The 21,288-nt window shown below is 53.3% G+C and overlaps 1 protein-coding gene and 1 long non-coding RNA gene across 4 annotated transcripts in view; one reads left to right on the forward strand and one right to left on the reverse strand.

Annotated features, from left to right (window-relative positions):
* The window catches only part of LINGO1 (leucine rich repeat and Ig domain containing 1), a 152,063-nt gene that overhangs the window by 19,048 nt on the left and 111,727 nt on the right, over positions 1-21,288 (reverse strand). The gene's annotated exons all lie outside the window — the stretch shown is intronic.
* On the forward strand, positions 1,846-9,974 carry LOC146432865 (uncharacterized). Its single transcript, XR_014854360.1, has 3 exons — positions 1,846-2,055; positions 9,189-9,235; positions 9,325-9,974. It is a non-coding gene; the product is annotated as an uncharacterized LOC146432865 (long non-coding RNA).

A 21,288-nucleotide genomic window follows, 5' to 3' on the forward strand; every position in this document is an offset into this window, starting at 1 on the left:
TCTCTCAGCTGGAGCAGCAAGGCCCTTCCCACAGTGCCAGAATGTAAGAGGAGTCAGCACAACCAACCTGCCCAAGGAACAGCACTGCCATTTGGGTTTTTCTGCCCTTTAACTCTCATCCCACCTCACGGGCAACACCTCCTCACCCCAACAGCCTCAAGGACACTTCTGACAAAGGCAGATCCTGGCAGTAATGAACCCTGCTGATCTCTGCCTGAGGAACTGCACCAGCCCCTGCTCAGAAGCCCCAAAGGCTCCCATGTTTCTGCATTTACTGACCCATCATGATTGATTAGCTTCCTGTTAATGTCCCCAAGGTATTGTAGCATGGGTGACAGAATGATGGGGACAGCCAGAAGCACACAACCAAACCTCACTGGAAATACCATCCCCTCCTGTCCCCACTAACAGCCTGTAGCTATATATGCAGCTGACAGCTTTGCAGCAAACATGCCTCTTTTGCCCTCTCCCATCACCTTTACTGGCCTTCCCATGCTGTAGAGACCAACTCCAGCTGTTGTAGGTCAACCCCTCAACTGGGTCAACCTCCTTTTTGCAGCATGGACTGACCCAAAGCACCCCAGCCCTCCAGGTGCCACTATCCTGTGCTGACCTCCGTGCAGCCCCTGGATGCCGCAGAGCAGCTCGGCTCACACGCCCTCGTTGAACATGTTCCTCTTTAAAACCTGCAGGGAACAGCAAGAACATTTGGGTGTCCATCTGCGGGGGCTCGTCCCTCAGACAGATGCTCCAGCTCTTTGCCACTGCCATCCTCAGATAATAACGGGCTGTGGCAGATGGTTCCCTTCTGTTGGCAGGAGGCAGGAGTTTATCCCTGCTCTCAGCTCCCTCCTGGAGAGCCGGCACCTGCACACTGCACGAGGGACCTGGGCAGTGGGGAGCAGACCTGCCCCTCAGCGGAGTGAGCTGGGACATGCTCGTTTCCCTTGGTTTCAGTGCACATGTCCAGGAATCCCACAAAAAGTCCAAAAAGGGCCGAGCTGGCGGGAGGGAGATGGATTTTAATTACTCCCATTATTATTATCGTTCCTTTTCTTTCAGATTTTCACACTTTTGTCTTAACAAGCTGAGCTGAGAAAATACATGCAAATGCCAGGCAGAGATAAGATGTACCACACCTTGAAGTACTGCCAGCACTGGCTCTGGGAACGCCAGATCGGCTGTCTGCCCCTCCAGCCTCCTCCCTTTGGCAGCAGGGACAGGGGGAGGGTCTGTGCCCACTCTGCCCCTGCACATCCGGAGAGGAGGGTACCTCACATGTCCCCTGGGCTCGACCAGCAAGCAGCTCCTTGATCCTGCCCAGTCCTAACCAGTCCCTGGAGAAGGTACTGTAAACTCCTGGCTACTTGGGACAGGGAGGGAAAGGCCACCCTGCTGTCTCGTGAGTGCCTTGCACAACACACGGACACAGACCTCCCCTGCCCTCCTCAGCACTGCTGGCAGCAGGACCCGTTCCTGAGGAGCCCTTGTTCCTGAGGATGGCTGTTCCACCAGGCAGACAGGGAGAAACGTGCTCCCAGATCACGTTCTCCCTTGGAGGTGGTGACATTTTGGGGTGTGTGGGGGGAGTGGGACGAAGAGGCAAGGCAGGATATTCCTGCTCCCCCATCCCCACGGCCATCTGGATGTGTGCTGATGCCTCCTCACAGCAGGCTGAGTCAGTCCAGTGGCTTCTCATTATCAGCTGGAGGGAATCCAAATTCTGCATTATATGGCTGCTTCTCAGTGAAACTGAGGATCCTTATCAAGTATTATCATAATGCTTTCTCTCTGTACTGTCTTGTACTACTCCCTGCTTTGGTCAGCTGATTGATTTGGAGCAGAATGATCCAAAAATTCTTCGATCACTAGCCATTCTCTTGGGACAGCAGTGGCAAGAGCCACACAACGTCACCTTGGACATGGGCTGGGGCTGTGAGGTCACAAAGGGGATTCCTCCACTGTCCCCACCAAAGCATTGCTTGCTGGAGGCTTGCAGGTGTGTGGCTGGACCCATCTCCAGCTCTCTCTGTCCAGCTGAAAGCGAGATGAGAGGTAGGAGATGCCATGCTCGTGCCTTGCACATCTCAAATCATGACATGACCTCCATGAAGCTGTGGAGAACAGGGATGAGAAGGAGAAAAATGCCTTTCTGTAGCCCCCCTCAAGCAGGAGCTGCTGAAGATTGGGATAAGCTGCTGGCACACAGGGTCTGCCCCAGCTCTGATTACCCAGGTCTCTGCCAGGGCGCTGTCACCACCCCTACCCATTTGAATTCTGGGTGTGGAAATTAGGCCTTTCTATGCAATGTTCTGGAACCGAGGGAGGCCACATGTCCTCAATGTCAGCCTGAGTCAAGCACTGATAGCTTGACTGCTCTGTCAAGCAGCCCAAACACGCGGCGTGAAGGGCTGAGGGAAAAGGCTCCATTAAGTTCTTAAGCTCATTGACACATATATAGAAGGTATTAATAATATCAAGCACCTCAGTGCCTATTGTAGCCCACGTTCAGGAGATCAAAGATAATTTCTGGGACAAGGAAGTTATGACAGTGACAGCTTTTTACAGCTTGGTGTAAGAATAGGAGCTGCACAACAGGACAAAGAGCAATGATTAAAGAATTTGGCACAAAGGAGAGAGGGTTTGAAGAGAGCTGTGAGTATGGAGGACAGAAGAGTCCTGTCAATTGCCACACTGAAAAAGCAAAGGCTGTGCTGGGCACGGAGGATGGAAAGGTGGTGTGGGAGCCATCCCGCTGGGGCTGACTCACAGATGCTTGCCAACTAACAGGAAGGGGTCAGGGTGCCTGGAGGGGATGAAATGGACTCCTCACCTTAATGTTTAAAAGGAGTTTGGCCCCTGCCTGGTGTGGCTGGCAGAGATGGGCATGGCTCAGCTGGGGCTGCAGCCATACCGGCAAGTGATGTCAGGAGAGGTGATGCTGGGGAGCAGGGGAGGGAGCTCAGCTGCACTGCTGGGCACAGACCAGGGAGCAAACACATCTGTCAGGGAACAGGGGGTCTGGCATGGGGCAGGGCAAGGAAGGATCTCTGCTCCCTGAAGGCCACAGCTGGAGAAGTGGAAGTAGCACACCCAGCACCAGGACACTCTCAGGGTGTAATTATTACTAATATCCTCAGTGTTCCTCTGCACACATACGTGCTCCCCTAATGTACACTGCACATGTAAACAGCTTCCTAGTGACATTTGCATGCCCAATTACATCTGCATATAATTGATTTACATGCACAGTTGGAGGGCGTTTAAAACACTGGAGCCTGCTTTGCACTTTCCCACAGCCACCTCCCCAAACCCACGCTTGAGGAAAAGCACCTCATGCTGGGGTCAAGCCCTGTCCCAGCCCCTCAGGGCTGGTGCCATTTGGTGTCCCTCCCCTGCGGCGTGTGCCACGTGCTGAGCGGGATGAGCCCACACCCACGTCCTTTCCTGCATCTCCATCATCTGCAGAGACCCCAAACCTGACCCCAAACCCAGCCGTAGCGTTTGCTGTTTGCTCAGCTCCTGTTATAAGTGACTGGCGCCTTTCCAAAAAGGATTAAAAGCAGGGAGTGAGAAACATAAAAGCTCATGTAATTATGTGCAAAAAAGCCCCTTAATAATTTATAGAGGGAGAGGGTAAATATCTTCGTGTGTTATTCAAGTGTAGCTCATTGTCCCGTCTGGCTAATACCCAGCGTACACGCATCACAGGCTTTATCCGGGAGGCTGTTTTGCCTTTAATACCTTTCATAAATTATTGAATTTATAAAGAGGAAAGCAGGTGTCATGTCACTCCTATAAACAGCTCGTTAGTTAAAGCTAACGAAGTTGGGGAGCAACAGTTTCCTCCTGGCTTGTCTACCTCCCACCTCGCTGTCTGTGCTGTCACCTGTGATTCAGCACAGACCCCGAGCTGGGGCAGGGTCTAAAAAAAGAATCTGTCAGCAGATAGATGGCCTGTGGCACCCCTACTCTCTGGCTTTGTGAGCCTTGCTTGTGCCCTCGTAGGGGGGAGAAGATGGAGGTATGGAGAGGATCCTTTTTTCCATCCCCAGCTTGCCTGCTGCAGCATCACCACCTCCATGTCACCCGTGGTCTTTTAGATGCAGCAATGGACCATCAGCTCCTGGGGGTACCTGAGGATGCTCTGGGCACTCTGCTCCTGGCAGGAGGGCTACGTGAAGGCAAACTCCGAGGGCACAACAGGGCACCCACGTCTGTCCCATTTCCAGCAGCCCAGGGCCAGGATGAGCAGCCCAACGGCTGCTCCTGAACAGAGGGGATGTGTTTCCAGGCTGACTGGGGGAAGCACAGCAACTCCCTGGTTTCTGCTGAGTGAGGCAGGGTGTTAGAAGGCCACCTCTAAAAACAGCAGAGGTGTGACTGAGTCAGCAGCACGTGCCTGCGCGAGGGAGTCAGCCCGAGCTCAGGAACACCAGCGTGCGAGCACAGCCACGCAGCCCCCGCCGGGCAGCCGGGCCCCCCCAGGCTGTGCCCCCCACCCCTGCGCTGCGGGACGGAGCTGCTCGGCGAGCAGCTGCTTTGGAGGCTCTGCTTTTGCTTTCACACCCAGGAGAGTCACCGAACCCCCACACGCAGCCTCTCCAAATAGACTATATATGCATTAAAGAACAGCCGTGGAAAGGGGAGCCATCAGAAGTATTTTAGACAGTTTTGAGCGAGTGCCAAATCTGGGTGAATAAGCTGAACGCAAAGGACCCACGCGGAAAACGCTGGCGGCAGTGCCGGCATCACGACGGGCACAGCACGGAGACGGGGATGCACGGAGCAACCCAAGCTGCGACTGCCGGCAGTGAGGCACGTCCAAGCCACATGATGAATGCTGGCCCCCGAAAACACCCAGCAGGGCCTTGCGAGCATGAGGAGAGGGAACTCAAACTATTGATAATCAATTAACTCCTTCAATTACAGCAGCCTAATGAGGTAGTGCCAAGTCAGCTCTAATGAACATCAGTTTAATAGAGGCAGTTCCTCAGGCGCTGGTTTTTGACTCAATCTTTACAAGGTAGGGAACACTGCAAAAGAATCAAGCAATTAATGTCACTAAATGAACATCCGCTCCCTGCTCTCCGCAGAGCCCACAGCTCAGGGGCTGCTGTAGCACAGGGTGTCCCTGACCCCTGGAGAGGTCCTCCCTGGTCCCCAGCACTGGGATGGGCTGCGAGGTTGCTCTGCTGGCAGCGTGGAGCTCATTTATCTCAGCACGGAGCACACGGTTCCTGGGGATGCTGCCGGATGCGTTAGTTGCTGTAAGATGAAGCGAATGTCACCGGGCCCAGCTCTCCCCTAGAGGCAGCTATTTTTTAGGTTTTTTTGGTGACGACAGCGTAAGTGACAAAACAAATGTCACTGCCCGCTGGCCCCAGTGCCTCCCTGGAAACCTGCCGGGTCCCATGTAGTGCAGGGGGAGAGGCGGGGAGTGGAGGAGGGATGCAAAGCACCATCCCTGACACGTGCCTGTCACTGGGGCTGTGCCAGCACCCCACTGCACCCCTGTGCCATGGCTGCAAGCAGGGCCTGGGGAAGCCCCTGCTCAGCAGGACACTGCCTAGCAGGAGCTGGGATGGGAATCCCCAGGAAAGCCGGGATCCCCGAGGTGCCACCCCTTGGGAAGCACGGTGCTGCACCGACAGTGTTGGAGAGGGATTTACATACTAAGGAGCCTTCCGTGGAGTAAAGGCAACCTGACATCTATTTTGGGTCTGAAAGCCAAAGGCTGTATTTCAAATCTGCTAATCAGGTGAGAATACAGCAAACCCGTGCAGAGTGGAGCTGGGAAGGAGGGGGAGTCTCTGGCTCCTGGCAGCATTCCCCACTCCACAGCAAGAGCCCCATGGCAACGGCCCCTGCCACCCCATCAGCACCCACCGAACTGGGCTTGCAGGGGAAAGGACCCCTGGCTCGTGTCAGGGCTGAACCCCAAACTCCTGCTGCTTGGGGTCTGTACAGAGGGGCACCCCCAGCATTTAAACCTCCATGGACAGGGGCTGCCAGGACCCTGCCTTTACCCAGGGCTGTCCAGAGCTGAAATGAGCTACTGGAGGGGCACTGGTGGTCCAGCCCCACTCCCCACAGATGGAGCAGATGGTGGGCACAGGCCAGCTCCCTGGGCCCAAGTGTGTGGTGCAGGGGCTGCCTGTGCCTCCGGATGCTGTGGCAGATGGAGGTGGATGTGAACTGCCTGTGCTGCCTGCTGGGACCACACAGGGGCTTGGCCACAGCCTCCCTGTCCTGCTGATGGGCTCGGGAGCAGGCTGGGGCAGGCTTGGGTGAATGGCTGGAAGGGTTCAAACGACAGGAGAGGCACAGGTCAGGTAATTCACCCATGTGGATGTGTCTGTGAAAGCTTTTGGGTCTCAGCACTGTTCCCAGTGGTGCAATGTGCGGGTAGATGATCTTTGGTCCATCTCGGGGAAGGTAAAGGGAGAAGACATTCCTGCTCTCTCTGCACAGAGCTGGGTCACACTTACATGGGAATAAGGTCCCAGGAGACCCAGGATCACTGGTGCTGGCCGGGATAAGCCAGAAGGGAAGTGCAAGGCAGGGGACTGGAAGGAGGAGAGGCATGACTAGAGATACATAGGGAAGGTAACAGCCCTGCATGCCTGGGAGACCCATGCAAAAACCTAAATCTGGGCATCTCCAGTTCCCATGAGCAACTTATCTGAGACCAGTGTAACCAGCAACTGCTCCCAGCTCTTATCAGTCTGACAGCACTGACTGCAGGTGCCGACCTTGGCAGTACTGGACCCTGTGCCTAAAAGGATCTACACAGATCCCCCTAGCCCTGCCCAGCCCCTGGGTGAGCAGGGGGTACTTGTCCCCTCCAGTCCTCCCAGTGCCCATTCACCCTACGGTGTGGAGGGGACGCAGGGTACTGGCCGTGGTTGGACTCCCCCAGACCACTTTGTTGCCATGCATAAGGGCCAGAAAAGGTGCTGAGAGTGTCTTGGGAGTGAAAACAGCAGGGGTGATGGGTGCAGGTTGCTGCACTGAGGATGCTCACAGAGCCACTTTAATGGAACAGCCATGCAGCTCCAGGCACTGGAGATTATTCTCATCTCTTTTCTTGTTTGGTCCACTTATTCAAAGACTATTAGTGGATTAACTAAAATTCTTGTGATGCTGGAGCAGCATCTTCACAAAGGTTTCTGCAGGTGGAAGGGGCAGCTTTCATGAGCAGCTTGCATGTTACCCCAGAGCAAATCTGCAGCTGGGCAGACTTACCAGGGGAACAAGAAGAGGCTCAGAGTCCTGGCAGCAGCCGCTCTCTTCTCCAAGCTGGCAGTACTGTAGAGAAACTGTCTGGAGGGTAGCAGCAGCAGGGGCTGGCAAGCCCTGTGGTCCCTCCTGTTCTCTCATGTTTGCCTTGCAGCTTCTGGGCTCCATATCACAGGGAGGGCTTGGGGACCCAGGGGACTGAACTCGGGGATGGGGGACGTCTCTCCACACCTTCTGTTGCTACGTCCTCCTTCCCATGGGTAACTCCCACTGGGGGTGTTGCTCTTATAAGCTCTGCTTCCTTGTCCAGAAGGTCCCATGCTGTACCCTGGTATCCACACAGCCCACAGACAAACAACCTCACAGCATCCCTTGTTTCTCCAGGCTGCATCGGCGCGTGTGGCAGAGTCTTCCCCCTCCCCACCCCCTCCTCATCAACTGGCAAAGCCCCAGCGGTTTCCCCCAGAGAGCGCGCGGTGAGACACAGCATGAAACAACTGCACATAATTAGAGGATTGAATGGGGTATGGGAGCAGAGCAGGGAGCTCACAACATCCATAAATAGCTCGTCTTGCCGAGCTGCTTAACTCCTTGCTTGTTCTTGCCAAAGTGCAGACCCCAAAGGGATGGTGCCTGTGCGTGAATAGGGGTGGAAAGTTCAGAAGCGTATTTTTAAACCATTCAAGCTGTACTCGAGCTGAGTGATACGTTATTGTCTCTGTGTGTCACTTGAAATGTCTTATGAATGCAAGGAATAAAAAAAAAAGCACCATTTTGCCTCTCTACACTCCCACCCCTCTGCTTCTACCCAAATAACGTCAGGCTAGAGCTGACAGGCGAAAGGAAAGCACCACAGGCTAAGGCTGCTTAAAAGCAGCGTGAAAGGCTCTTCTCTGGAAGGAAGAGCCCTGGCTTGCAGGGTTGGAGGGCAGCAGGACCAACAGCAGGCACAGGCACCTGCAGACAGCAGTGTGCCAGAGCCTGCCAGGTAAATATTGGGGTCCCAAGGAGTCCCCAGCAAGGGCAGCAGTGCTGTGTGCCTAGCAGCAGAGGGTTAGGTTAGATATCAGGAACAGAGCTCAGGAAGCATTTGGACAACACTCTTTAGCATGGAGTGTGACTCTTGAGGATGACCCTGTGCAGGGCCAGGAGCTGGACTCAGTGATCCTTGTGGGTCTCTTCCAACTCAACATATCCTGTGACTTGGGGTCACCTACTCTTGACTATTGTCCCATAAGAACAAGGGGTTTAGCCCTGCTAGCCCACCCTGCACCAGGGTAGGATGGCATCACCTCAGTTCTACCCACCCTGAGCTCTGGGGCCTCTCTGGGTGGCTGGCACTCGGTGACAGTGACAGTCCTCAGTGTCTGGGGCTGGAAGCCAGCCTCCAGCTGTGGTTAGAGACAAGAGATCCCAAAGAGCCTGACAAACAGCTGGAGCCATGGTGAGATACAGTGGGACAAAGGGAAAACAAACCAGAAACTCACTGGGAAATCATTTTTCTCCTAAATGGGGCAGATGTAATTAAGCAGCACGGGCTTTATGAATGATACCAGCTCTGCCTTGAAACACATCATTACCTCTCTCCGTTAGAGCAGTGTTTTAAATACATATTTCCTCTTCCAATGCCAGAGGAGAAGGCTCTGTGGCTGGGATATGTTGCTAATCACCTCTTATTTTACCTAGTGGCAGGGAACTGTCTACCTCTGGCTTTCCTCTGCACACACCTCTGCTCCAAGTCACTGCTGAGCACTCTCCCCTTCCTCTCCTCTCTGCCACCACCAATACCAGAGGGGAGGATGGCACTGAACTTGCATCCTCCAGCCCCAGAGGGTTTGAGCCTCCCTGTGCCCAACCTGCCTGGGATCCTGGTGCCAGAGGTCACCCCAAACCCCCCTACCCAAGCTATGTGAGCCCCTCACCATATTGTTTTCCTTGTTTTATAGAATCTGGTGCTCAAGGAGATGAGATATTTCATTGACTGCTGACCCAAGTTGGTTTCGCCCATCTGGCATCCTCTGCACCCAGCAGGGTCTGGATGTTCCTCTCAGTTTGGTACAATTTAGGCCTTTCTGTTCCCAGACAACTCCCCCAGCCTATGCCACGTCTGCCTTGAGTGCTCACAGCAATGGATTAGAGAGACCCGAGCAAGAACGAAGGGCTTTTGTACTAGAAATTGAAAGTTGATGGAGTGTGTCATAGGAAAATGACAACAACCTACTGTACCTCGAAAGACAATTATTTTTCCCTCATTGGAAGTGATTGAATTTCTCCATCAGTGACACTACCAACGTTGTCGACACCAACAGCTCTCTTATGGAAAGGCTCTTTCCCAGCTGAACACCTGAATTTCCTTACACCTGCCCTCTCCTCCCTTACCTGCTCTGCTTCCTGTGCTTTGGCAGGACGTGCTCAGCTCACAGCCAGTACAGAGACCACCCTCAGCTGGGTGTGCTCTCCCTCCCCATCTCCTTGCTTCCCTCAGCTCTGCTCCTCTGGACTAATTCTGAATATTCTGTGAATGTGCCAGGGCTAGAAATCACAAAATTAAATTATGTTGCTTCACTGTGACCAGCCATGGTAGCGGGACCTGCATCACAGTGCTGGGGCCATGCTTGGTGTCTGATGTAGGTACTCACACTGGCAAAGAGAATGAGCTGGGAGACATGGTGACCTTTCTAAAGATGGGGAAAAGGGTCAGGCAGCAACTGCTGTGGGATTTCAGCACTGGATAACACCCTGGAGAGTCTGCTCTCCCTGCAGACCTGGAGCACCATATCATGGACAGGTGCTTGACGCTGGCCTGAGGACACCCTGCAGCTACATCTCACCCTAGGGTGAAAGGCAGAGCCAAAGCCCCTTCTTTGAGTGATTTCGGCCCAGAATCTGGAGTAGTATTGAGCCCCAAGGGCTTTGGGGTAGGTTCCTGTGTGTGCCTGGGGCACAGCTGTGCTTTCCATGGGCTCCTTCCCATTCCCAAGGTGCTTCCCCCGCAACTCAGCCTGAGTTACTCCCTGCTGGCAGAGGGCCAGCCTGATTTATTAAGACACATGAACTAATGAACAAGCCACAGTGAAGCACTGAGAGCCTTGTACATCCCACTGCATCCACCTGCCCTGGGAGCTGTGCAAGGCTCCTCACAAGCCTTGTGCTTCCCAGCAAAAACTAAACCCTGAAAACGTGGGGAGCACAGGAGGGTGCCACCACCCCACACGCCTTTTGTGGGGACAGTGGTGATAGCCAGGACCATGTTCATGCTGTGCAGAGTGAAAATGCCACTGGGAAGGATCGGGAGGGCAGTGGCAGGTTGGGATGAGTGGCGAGGCTGGCGCAGGCAGGACGTCACCCCGCCCCACTCCGTGGGTGCCACGCGAGCCAGGATGGAGGAGTGCGCATGCTCCGGTGGCTTTCAGAGCCCCATATGTTGTGTGGGCTGAGAGCACATATGTTAGATATACACACATCTACGTGTGCCTGCGTATATATATACACAGACATACATGAGAGAGACTATTATAGATACAGATTTACATATATAGTCAACACCAGCAATTACTGCGGGATTTTTAAGACTGCAGAATCAGCCCCAGATAGCAGAAAATGCCTATCTTTATCCCTGCCCTCTGAGCCTGAGCCTTTGGCTGGGCTGGTGAATGCCATGTGCCAGAGCCCCAGCTGGGGAAGGTGCTGGGGGGAAGCAGGGCTGCCCATCTCCCACAAATGCACTCTGCACTATGTCCCAAGAAGGAGCAAAGCATCCTTCCTGGCCATGCACAAATCCTACAGCCCAGCAGGGATCCAGGGGGATACATCTGCTCAAACACAGCCTGTATCCATGCACAAGCTGGATGAACTGCTGTATCGCTAATAGAGAGAAAAGGCCTCTCAGGGGCAGGATTAATCTCATTCTAAGGTGGCTGCCTGAGAAAGGTCAGATGAATTTTGCCTGGACGTGCCTTTTTTCTCCACTGACTATAAATGTCATGCAGCCAGTGGGCTCCAAGGCAGGTACCTACAGAGAGGCCACATGCAGACAGGTGACAGGAATTCAAGTCCGTAGATGCTGCCCTGGATCAACCCTGGTGCTACACGCATCCACAGGCAGCACAGGGAGACAAACCCACCCCCCTGCTCAGGATTTGAGACCATGAGATTTCTTCCAGACATACAGCTCAGCTGGTAAAAAGTTCAGCTTGGTAAGTGAAACTTTTCCATTCATTGTCTGCTGTAGCCCCAAGCAGCATCACCCAGCTGTAAAGTACTTCGGAGTTGACTCAATGTCACATTTTAGTGCTGGATGCATCAGAATTCAGGATGCTTCAGAAAGGTTATGTAAACCATTACATCAAATCCTGGGAGAGTTATTAAGGTGAGCGGCAGAGCATGGGAGAATGGGTGATTATCTCACAGCAGTGCTGTGGAACCACATCAGCAGTGGCCAGCAGAAGGATGTAACTCATTCTCCTTACAAGCCCAGTTTTGTTTCTCCCTAATGTGTCTTCAAAAAAAAAAAAAAAAGGAATCCATACACCAAAGAATTTTCTATTCTGGAATATAATTATTTGAGAGAATCTCCAATTAAACAGCTAGGGCACTGGGGAGATAAGAAGATTTGAAAGAGGGGAAGTTTCTAACCATTGGACAAGTCTTCTATTCCCCCTCCCCTTTTTGAAATGTCATATTTCAAATTCAGTGTGGTCTATTAACTCCAAATTTATTTTATTCATCTGAACTTGTGCCTTTGAGGACTTGGGGGAGGCCTGCATGGTTAATTTTGGAGTTATTTGCTATGGACTCTTGAACCTCTCAGAAGTGCGTGGGCTCCCCAGGGAGGCTCTCCAGTCGGCAGAAGTTGTCCTCAAGGACATGAAAGCATCTGCAGGGGCTTGCAATTTTTCAGAGTTTGGAATGGACCCAGCCAGATTGAAAGACATTTAGAAATCTTCAGGATCAGCAAATGTATTTTGTAAAGCCTGGAGCTGACCTGTTTGAGTTAAATAATGGTAAGAATTTTGTGGGGGCAACACAACTGGGAATTGCAGGCCTGAAGCAGCCAGTTGAAGGACTAACATTAAGTCAGGAGTCATCATGCTGAAAATCTTTGGTGCTGGTTGGATAGAGCAGCCAAGTCATGCTAATTATAACAACATCCCTGATGGACATCCTGCAGCATCCTGCCCAGAGTGTTCCCACATAGCAATGCTGCCTCCTCCCAAGAAAAGCCACAGAAACCACAGGGAGACAGCCAAAGCTGTCTTGTAGAACTCCTAATCCCATGGGATTTATACCACACGATTCACACACCCCATCTCCATGCCAGCAGCCTACATCCACCTCCGGGTGAGCCACTGGAACATTGCTGCTTTGTGTCCCATCACCAGGGTGAAACAAGGAGCACATCCCGTGGCAGACTGATCCCTAACACACAGCCCCAGTCAAGAAGCTTCCATACTGGAGTCTGGGAAGGCACAGAAGTCCATACTGGAATCTGCATGGGACACATGGGCTCTGCCTCCCCAGCCCCTCAGGCAGAGCAAAACGAGGCATCAGTGAGTAACTGGGTGAATTCCTGGGCCAAACAGGCAGCAGGAACAGCGCAGGGGGTGCCACAATAAGGTTCAGCCCTACGGCTGTGCTGCTGTCACCCCTCTGGTAGGTTACAACTGCAGCACATGCCATTGGCATTCCAACACTTCCCTTTCTCTGTGTGCTCAGTGGTGCATAGCTGGTGTCAAACACGGGGGCAGTGACTCACAGTGGCTCTGGCAGCACATGGTCACTGTCTGTGCTGAGCTGTGTGACAGTCCTGGAGAGCTGTGCCTTTTAATGCCACTGTACTACCCCTCAAATCCTGGAAATGCTGCTATTGAATAAGCCCTGGACATGGGCTTGGCCCAGCCGTGCCCATGGTGAGCTCTTCGGAGGATGCTGGGGGTCCCAGTCATGCTGTGAGAAGGTGCTGCTATTAATAGCTCACCCAAAACCTTGCAGAGGCTCTGGAGGGACAGAGGTGGCAGGAGACCTGTGCCCATGGGAGCATCTAGGCTGGGATCAGCCTCAACCTGCTCTATGCACAAAAGGAGCCCTGACTCTTGGGCTACCAGCTGACACCTTTCACGGATGTTAACATTCATTTAAGAAAAATTACAAATACCCCCAACATGGGCTAATTAGCTAATGACATTATTTTGGCCTGATGTGCCATATAATTAAACAACTAATAAACGGCAAGAGTCCTGTGTTGCTGAGGCTCCTGAGTCAATACTGTGCTATTACCACGGTGTAATTGAGTTTACCGAGAACCTCGGCACAGACATCCCAGAGCCCATGCAGGAATGGTATTGAAACAGCCACCAGAGACCCACCTGCTGGATAAAGGAGAAAGACAAATCTTTTAATCTACAATACAGCCCGGAGTCACACACAGAGAAGACAAGTTTGTGCTTCACACTGTGGTAAATGCATTTTCTAGAGGAGGGTACATGCCTCCCAAGAGGGGCTACATGTGCAAGAGCTGCTCTGGCAGCACAAGCGGCTTCCAGGGCTCCAGAGAGGGTGGAAGTGGGATGAAATGTGGCTTGTCCTCACTTCCACAGAAGTGAGGGCTTCCAAAAGTCTATTTCTATTTACATTTCTCCATCAAAAAGGTGTCTTTTTGGATGCATTTCTGATGACAGAACCAAAAGGTGCATTGGGGCTGCTAACAGGTCTCAGAGGTGGCTCAAGTCTTCCTCCTGTAGCCCTGACCTTTGGAGACTGAGTACCCCAACCTAACAGTCTGCTGCTGGGCTGAGAATGGGCCAGAAGCTGGATTTGGGGCTGCAAAACCCCTTTTGGGTTATTCTAGCACTAGTAGGAAAGGAGGAGTAGGTTGGCAACCAAGCTCACTTGAGTCATGAAGCATCTACAGATGGCTCAGTATTATTTACCGTCCCTGGGGTGGGGAGGGTGATCTGGAGGTGCTCAGAGGTGATTTTGCTATATGGACATGTTGTCAGGCAATGAACACACGACCTTTGTGCACACACACACACACACACACAGGTCCAGGCTCCTCTCCTGCGCGCTCCCCTCCCCGCAGCCCTGCTGCCGAGCTTGTGTCCCCAGATGCACCCGTGCTCCAGCACGCCCTCCTCTTTCTCCTCATCTCCCTTCCCTGGCAATGCCAGGCAAGAGCTCCCTCTGCTTCCAACCACTCCCAGGCAGAGGCTGGAAGCTTCACCGGGGCACAGCAGCATCTGTCATCCCAAGGCAGAGGCACAAGGCTCTCGGCCCGTGCTGCTGTCAGGTTCCTGCATGGCAGCAGCGGGCAGAGCCGAGTCCTGCTGGCAGGCTGAGGGCTCTCTGGCCCCGCGGTGAGATCTCCTGGTGAGAGTGCAACAGCAGGACAGGGCACTGCAAGGGATGGACACAGGGCTGCATAGCCAGGAGCCACAGTAGGACTGGGGGACCTGCACTCTTCACACAGGGTGGGACGGTGGCTGCAGCTCATATCTAGCACCTGCATTCCACACTGGAAACAGCTAAATAGGGCCAGGGTAGAAATGCGGCAGGAGCCTGGGCAGGCTGCCCCATCCCAGGGGTTGCAGCCACAGTCAATGCAGCCTCAGAGCTGGAGAGTTTCTGGGAGTGTGAGCAGGACTGACAGGCTGCAGCTGATGGGCTGGGTGGGCAGCACTGCTCTGAGCAGAGCCCTGGCTCTGCTGCCACCCGCATCCCACCATGGACCTGCTCCAGTAGCTCATCCTCATCCCACAGATCTCGTCAAGAAAAGGAGGCTGGAGACACAGATGAGAGAGCCCAGAGGAACCACTCAGCCTATACTCCCAGCTCTTGCTTAGCACAAACTAGACCATCCCCCAGGAGTTCTGCAGCAAACCCACAAGGGTTCCTCACTTCACCCGCTGTTGGTATTTAAAGGAGACAACTTCGGGAGTGAGGTTGGAAGCAGACTAAGCCTTGATCCTGGAGCATGAGGAGCTCCCCAGGACAGTGGGAGAGGGATGATGGCTGGCGGATGGTGAGCTACAGGGCTACATCAAAAACGGGGGCAAAACCTGTGCTAGCAGGAGGGCAGGGAGCAGGTCCCTGTCAGCGCCGTGGCCGCGGGCGGCTGTGCGAGAGGTGCCAGGAGCAGAGGCTGGTGGAGCTGCCGGCAGCTCCGGGGAAGAGGTGGGTGTGCAAAGGCTCAGCAACGGCAGAGCTGCTGCTGACAGTGAGAGGCAGCTCCTGTCATGAGCGTGAGCCAGGCTCTGCCAACACAAACACCCAGATTGCTGAAAACAAGATGTGCGGCCGCGTCTTGGCTGTCAATCTGCAGCACGTAGGGAGCGTGCTGCGGCCGCTCCGGCTGCAATGGGGGAGGGCTCGTGCTTTCCCTGAAATGCCTCCATGGTGGTCGTGGGCAGCCCCACCAGGGTCTGGCCAGGAGGGATGGCTGTGCCCAGGTAGCAGGAATGGCTTCTGTGTTCCTGGTCAGTCAGGGAAGTTCTCCCAGCTCCTCAGCTGCAGCTCAGCCTCTGTCCTCCCATGCCCACAGCTCAGAGAGGGACCTAGGAGGAACATCGAACACCTGCTGCTGCCTTGGAGAGGTGCTTGTGTGGAGAGTCATTACTGCAATCAAGAATTACTCACAGAGCACTCAAAAGCCATGCCGAGGGGAGGCAGGGTACCTGCACAGACATGAACCCATGACCATGGGGACACTGCCTGCCACTCACTCCCAGTGGCTGCAGCCACTGGACAGCCTTGTCCCAGTAATAGCAGAGTAAAGAGGCTCAGAGCAGCCATGGCTGCTTCCTCACATGCTGGAGCAACACAGCAGAATGGAGACCTTGCCCAGTGCTGGAGTGGACACATGGTGTGACCCCAGGGACCCACCTGTGCCAAACACCAGGAGTTTAGCTCACAGTGGGAGAAGACACCCAGATTCCAACCTGCTGGCATGCCTCCTGGGGAAAATGGGCAGAAGGGAAGTCACCATGGGAAGTGACTTCAGGGCAGCATCCATGTCCTGAGGCGCTACCAACCCCCACAAAATGGCCTGACCATGGCTGAGCTCCAGTTCCTTCCCTCCGAGCCACGCCGCTCTGCTTTGCTGTGAATGCAAAGTTTAAGCAGCCCCTGTGTCTTTCCTTTTATCTTTCATTTCTATGCTGACATTTTGAAGGAAATTTGCTCTCCTCCTTGAAGTACGGAAATCTGTGTCCAAGAGCACTCGGGCCCAAAAAGCTGGGAAGATAAACATATTTGGACGTGTGATTTCACAGTGGCTACGTTGATAGCTTTCAGAGGTCGGGTCCTGTCCATCAATTACCCGCAATGTGCATCCAGACGTGATATGGGAGAACAAAAACCGACTCATTAGAGGGGAAGAGAGGTGAGTGAACACCAAGACTGGTTAAGGAGAGCAGCTCATATTTCAAGGAGTAAAGGGAGAGACTTTTCTCCTGCTCTCTTCCCCCACTCCAACAGAGGGCTACAACACCTGGGAGACACAGCACAGCCAGCACAAGCCCACCATTGCCCCACAGAGCATTGCCTTATGGCATCAGCATGACCCAGGAGGCACTGGCAGAGCTGACTTTTGGGCACGAGATATACCACAGAGCAGAATTTGCAGAAGAGACTTTGAAATGGAAACATTGAAAATGGGATTTTTAAAGATATTCAAGCCCCTCTCTCTCTTCCCTCTGGCCTGCAGGTACTTAGGAATGCTTTGCACATAAAGAATTATTTGTCTAATATATCACGTTAGAATGTGAGATGACATATCGAGGACAGACTTTTGTACAAAGCAGAGTTTTAAAAGCAGAATTTTAGCAGTCCCAGGCGGGACCGGGGCATATAAAGTATGCGCTAGAACGAGCAACGATTTCTGTTTAGCCCAAGCAAAGAATTCTCTATCCCTAGGAAAGACAATTATCATTGGCACCTCTGAGTCCAGTGCAGCCCCAGAGGGAGGTTGCAGAGAGCTGTGGCAGGTGATGGGGTGGTCCCAGGGGGCTGCAGAAACGTGGGGGGAACTGGATGTTAATTCCAACACTTTACAGATGGCAGCAACAGGCAGGGAGTGACAGAAGTTGGCTCTGGTCCTCCAGGCCACTTCCCTCTCCTTTGGCTTCCAAGATTTAAGCACCAGCTTGACAGTGGGATTAAACAAAAAGAATAATCACAGCCTCAGGCTCATCACTTTTTCCTGGGGATGTGATGGGTAATGCAGGACAGACCACCCTGTGCAAAAGGGCCCCACAGAGTGGGGGTGGGGCTGCCTGGCCTAGGGACTCCCTAGGCAAGGGATGGACTGACCCCATCTCTCTCTGCCCTGACATGGTGGGGCACCTTTCCCTTCCTGCTTTGGCATCATCTCTTTGCCAGGTCTCTCCTCCTGCCATGCTCCCTCTTTCTTTTCTCCCACAAGTGTTTTTCAGGGTGTTATTTCCTTTCTAGTATGCCAATACCTCTCCTGAGTACAAACTGCTGCAGTGTTTAGAGGGAAAGGGAAATATTTCTGTTCTGCATACTCCACAGATCCTCCTCTGCATGGAAATGGACACTATCATTATTGGGATTTCTCTTTTTAACATCTCAGCTAAGGAAACTCTTTCTCCTATTGAGCCTTTTCTAAGCAGAAACGAGGGGGAAGAGTTGTAAACCAGCCAGGCTCCTGCAGCAAATCTCTTTCCTGCCACTCGATAGGGAGTCTTTGTTGCTTTCAAGGTGGACTTCCATGCTGGAGGTGGCATGTGACATGCCCAAAGGCCCCGTGGGAGTGGACAGTGTGGCCAGAGGACATGAACATGCCCGGGATGCTGCAGCAGGGCAGGGGTGGTCTGCAGCAGCTCCAGGAGCAGGTGGTCTCCACAGCCCTGCCACGCTCCCAGCTCCTCGGGGGAGACTCATATGCTGGGATCTTGCTTGCAGACCCTCAGTGCAAGGGGGTTGAATGGCCTGGGCTTAACACATTTCAGTGGCTAGTCCTGGTGGAGATGATGCTTTGTGAGGGGACACGGCACTGCCCTCCCAGGTGAAGGGGAAGACAATCCCTATATGTATATATAAATACACACACACACGTGTCTGTGTGCGCATGCATGCATATATATTTATTTATATGTAGAACTGAGCACTCAGACCAAAACAAGCACACAGGAGCCCTCCCCTCACGCCAGCAGACCCCCAGAGGGTCAAAGGCTGCCCTGCTTTAACAACCATGGCGCTGACCCAGATTAAAACTAATTAATCAGCAAATGGATTAATTGGTCGAGGAGGAATTTAAATAAAGCGATCACACACATCCAGGCTCGAGTCCCCCAGGGTCGGGCAGTGCCGAATGGTTTTGCCCATTCTGGACCTGCCTGGATTATCCTGGCCAGTGTGGGGATGGATTTACTGGAAGAACACCCAGATCCCCACCTGGCACGGAGTGTTTTGCAAGGATGGCAGTGCCTGCAGATAGGCAGGTGGCTGGTTTAAAGTTTTGAGCTTCTCAGGTAGAGGATCATATTATTCTGGAAATGGAGGATCAAATTATTCCATTATTCCCTAGGGAGGGGATTAAATTACCCTGGAATTAGAGGATTAAATTACTCACCAAGGGAGAGGATTGAATTACTTTGTGAGTTGTGGGATTAAAACACTCTGCAGGTGGCAAGCTCAAAATAGACCTTCACACAGAAGGCAGGATTAAATTATTCTATGGCTGGTCAGGGAAAAAACCCCCAAACCACCATACTCTGGAGGAAGCCATATTAAATTATTTCTGGAGATTAAATTGCTCCACAGGCTTGCTGGATCCCAGTGCTGTGGAGCAGACCATCTGCTTGGGAAGGTGTGTGGATACCCAAGCATGAACAGCCATATGATGGGGTCCCGCTGGTGGTACCCAAGTGCCTCCTGGCACTGCGGCACCCGGCGCCTGACAGTTTTGACTATATTTATTTGCACATCAAGGTTGGGAGCCTGGCAGGGCTGGGCTCTGCTCCCCCGCACCATCCGGGAAATCCAGGGGGATCCCAGGTCACCTGGGAGCACGAGGCAGACCCGGGGAATTGAGCCAAATCTTAATTTGGTTTCTTAAGGGAGGTTTATCTTCTTTTTCGCATTGACGACTCTCTTGAGTAACAGTATCGCTCTGTATGTGGGGCAGCAGATCAAAGCCCTCCTTGCTACCAACCAGGACCAGTTCTCCTCTCCAAATTCTCTGCTTCCACCCATCACCTCCTCTCCCCTCTCATCCGTGGGCTCAGCTCTCCACCTGGCATCTCCCACAGGAGCCGGTCAGCACTGGCTGGAGCATGCTGGCGCTGTCAGCCCTGACTCACTCTGCTGTGTCTCCTTCCCTGGTGCCTGTCACTGCCTGTTCCCAGCGATGGTGACAAATTGGCATTTGAAACTTGTATTGGTATTTTTTATGCTGATTTCTTTCTGAGGCTCCACTGCTGAGATTTCGAGAGAGAGAAAGAGAATGAGCATTTTAGGATAATCTTAAAAGCAGAAAAATTATTACATGTCAAACACCGAATGGGGAGTTTAAAAGGCTCCCAGGTGGGCTGCAGAATTAAATGTTTGGAGGCTTTTTTCCCCCAGTGATGTAAGAAATGGCAATGTCACCATAGCAACTGCAGGGCACATTCTGGGCAGCAGCTCAGACATCATCAGGAGCCAGGGCTGCCCCAGCCCCTCTGCACAGCCTGTGGGGTGCCCACCCTGTGGGGTGCAAGGGGCTGGGGTGGCCCCAGCCCTCACACATCTGAGCCATGCAGCCAAGGTGTCTTCAGAGCCTGCAGATTGGCTGGCGTGGGAGACACCATGGTCCAAAGCTCCCAGAGATCCACGAGGTGGGGTCTGTGCTCCCGGTGAAGGACCTTCCCAACCACCTCAACCCTTCCTGGTTTCTCCATCCCATCTGCTCTGGTCCCTTGCACAGGGCTGGATGTTCCCTGCATCCATCTGCCTGGGTGCTTCCAGGGATGGAGAGGCAGCTGGGACCCGACACCCCTGACTCAAAGAGGGGTTCCAAGGTACCCCAAGCCAGCAGGCAAGAGCAGCTGAAGAGCCCAGCAGTGTGGGCTAGGCTCCCTTGGCTTTGTGGCTCCTGAGCCACACATGGAAGTTGTCACCTCCCCAGCTGCACAAGAGGCTCATCTGCCTCCTGCCTGCCACTGTTTCCTTGTTGACTTCTGACAGCTGCTGTGAACAGGGGAAATCATCACGAGCAACCAGGGGTTAATTGAGTGTTAGTTAACTCCTGGTGCTCTCACAAGCCTGCCAGGGTTACAGTAATTAGCACAACCTGAGTTGGCTCATTAATGGGCTTTGCAGCGAGAGTCACAGGTAGCAGGGGGGTTAAACAGGCTTGATTACTTCCCTTCTCCATTAGTACCAGCCACGGGGAAAGGATTTGTGGGAGGGAAACTGGTTTCTCTCCGGATGAAGCAGGTTATACTCTGGGAACAGGGCTGATCCCATGGGACAGGGACAGCAGAGCTTTGCCCACAGCAGGTGAGAAGGGCTCAAAACCAGCTCAGCTCTGGGCTGAAAACTGCTGTGATCCCTGACAGAGCTGCAATTCAGCTGCAAATGAAGATGATGAAGGGAAACATTCAGCAGTTACGAAGGGCTGTCATTTTCCAGGGGCTCCAATTCAATTTGTGATCTACATCCAGGAGCTCGCATGCCAACAGCAGCCACGATGGCTCTGACCACAGCAGTCCATCAGGCAGAGGGATCACAGCCAGGGACCAGCCTGACAGCCAGCTGGGGGCACCAGGGGAGGAGGGTGGCCCAGTGCTCCAAAGCTGGTGGCCCCCATCATTGCTTTCCTTCTTCCCCCACAACACATGGCTCCACAGGCTCCTTGGGAAGCTGGATTCCAACTGTTTCCCTGCCTTCCTTGGAGCCAGATTTCCCATCTGCTGGGAGATTACCCTGAACATTGGGTACTGGGGGGCACTCAAAACCGTACTGGATATCCCCAATTTGCTACATCCATCACTTGGCTCCAGCAGTTGCTCCCCACATCCCATGTCAGTCCCTCTACACTCT

This window comes from Lichenostomus cassidix, chromosome 10, assembly GCF_008360975.1.
Source record: "Lichenostomus cassidix isolate B80296 chromosome 10, HeHo_3.0, whole genome shotgun sequence".
In the NCBI taxonomy this organism is placed as follows: Eukaryota; Metazoa; Chordata; class Aves; order Passeriformes; family Meliphagidae; genus Lichenostomus; species Lichenostomus cassidix.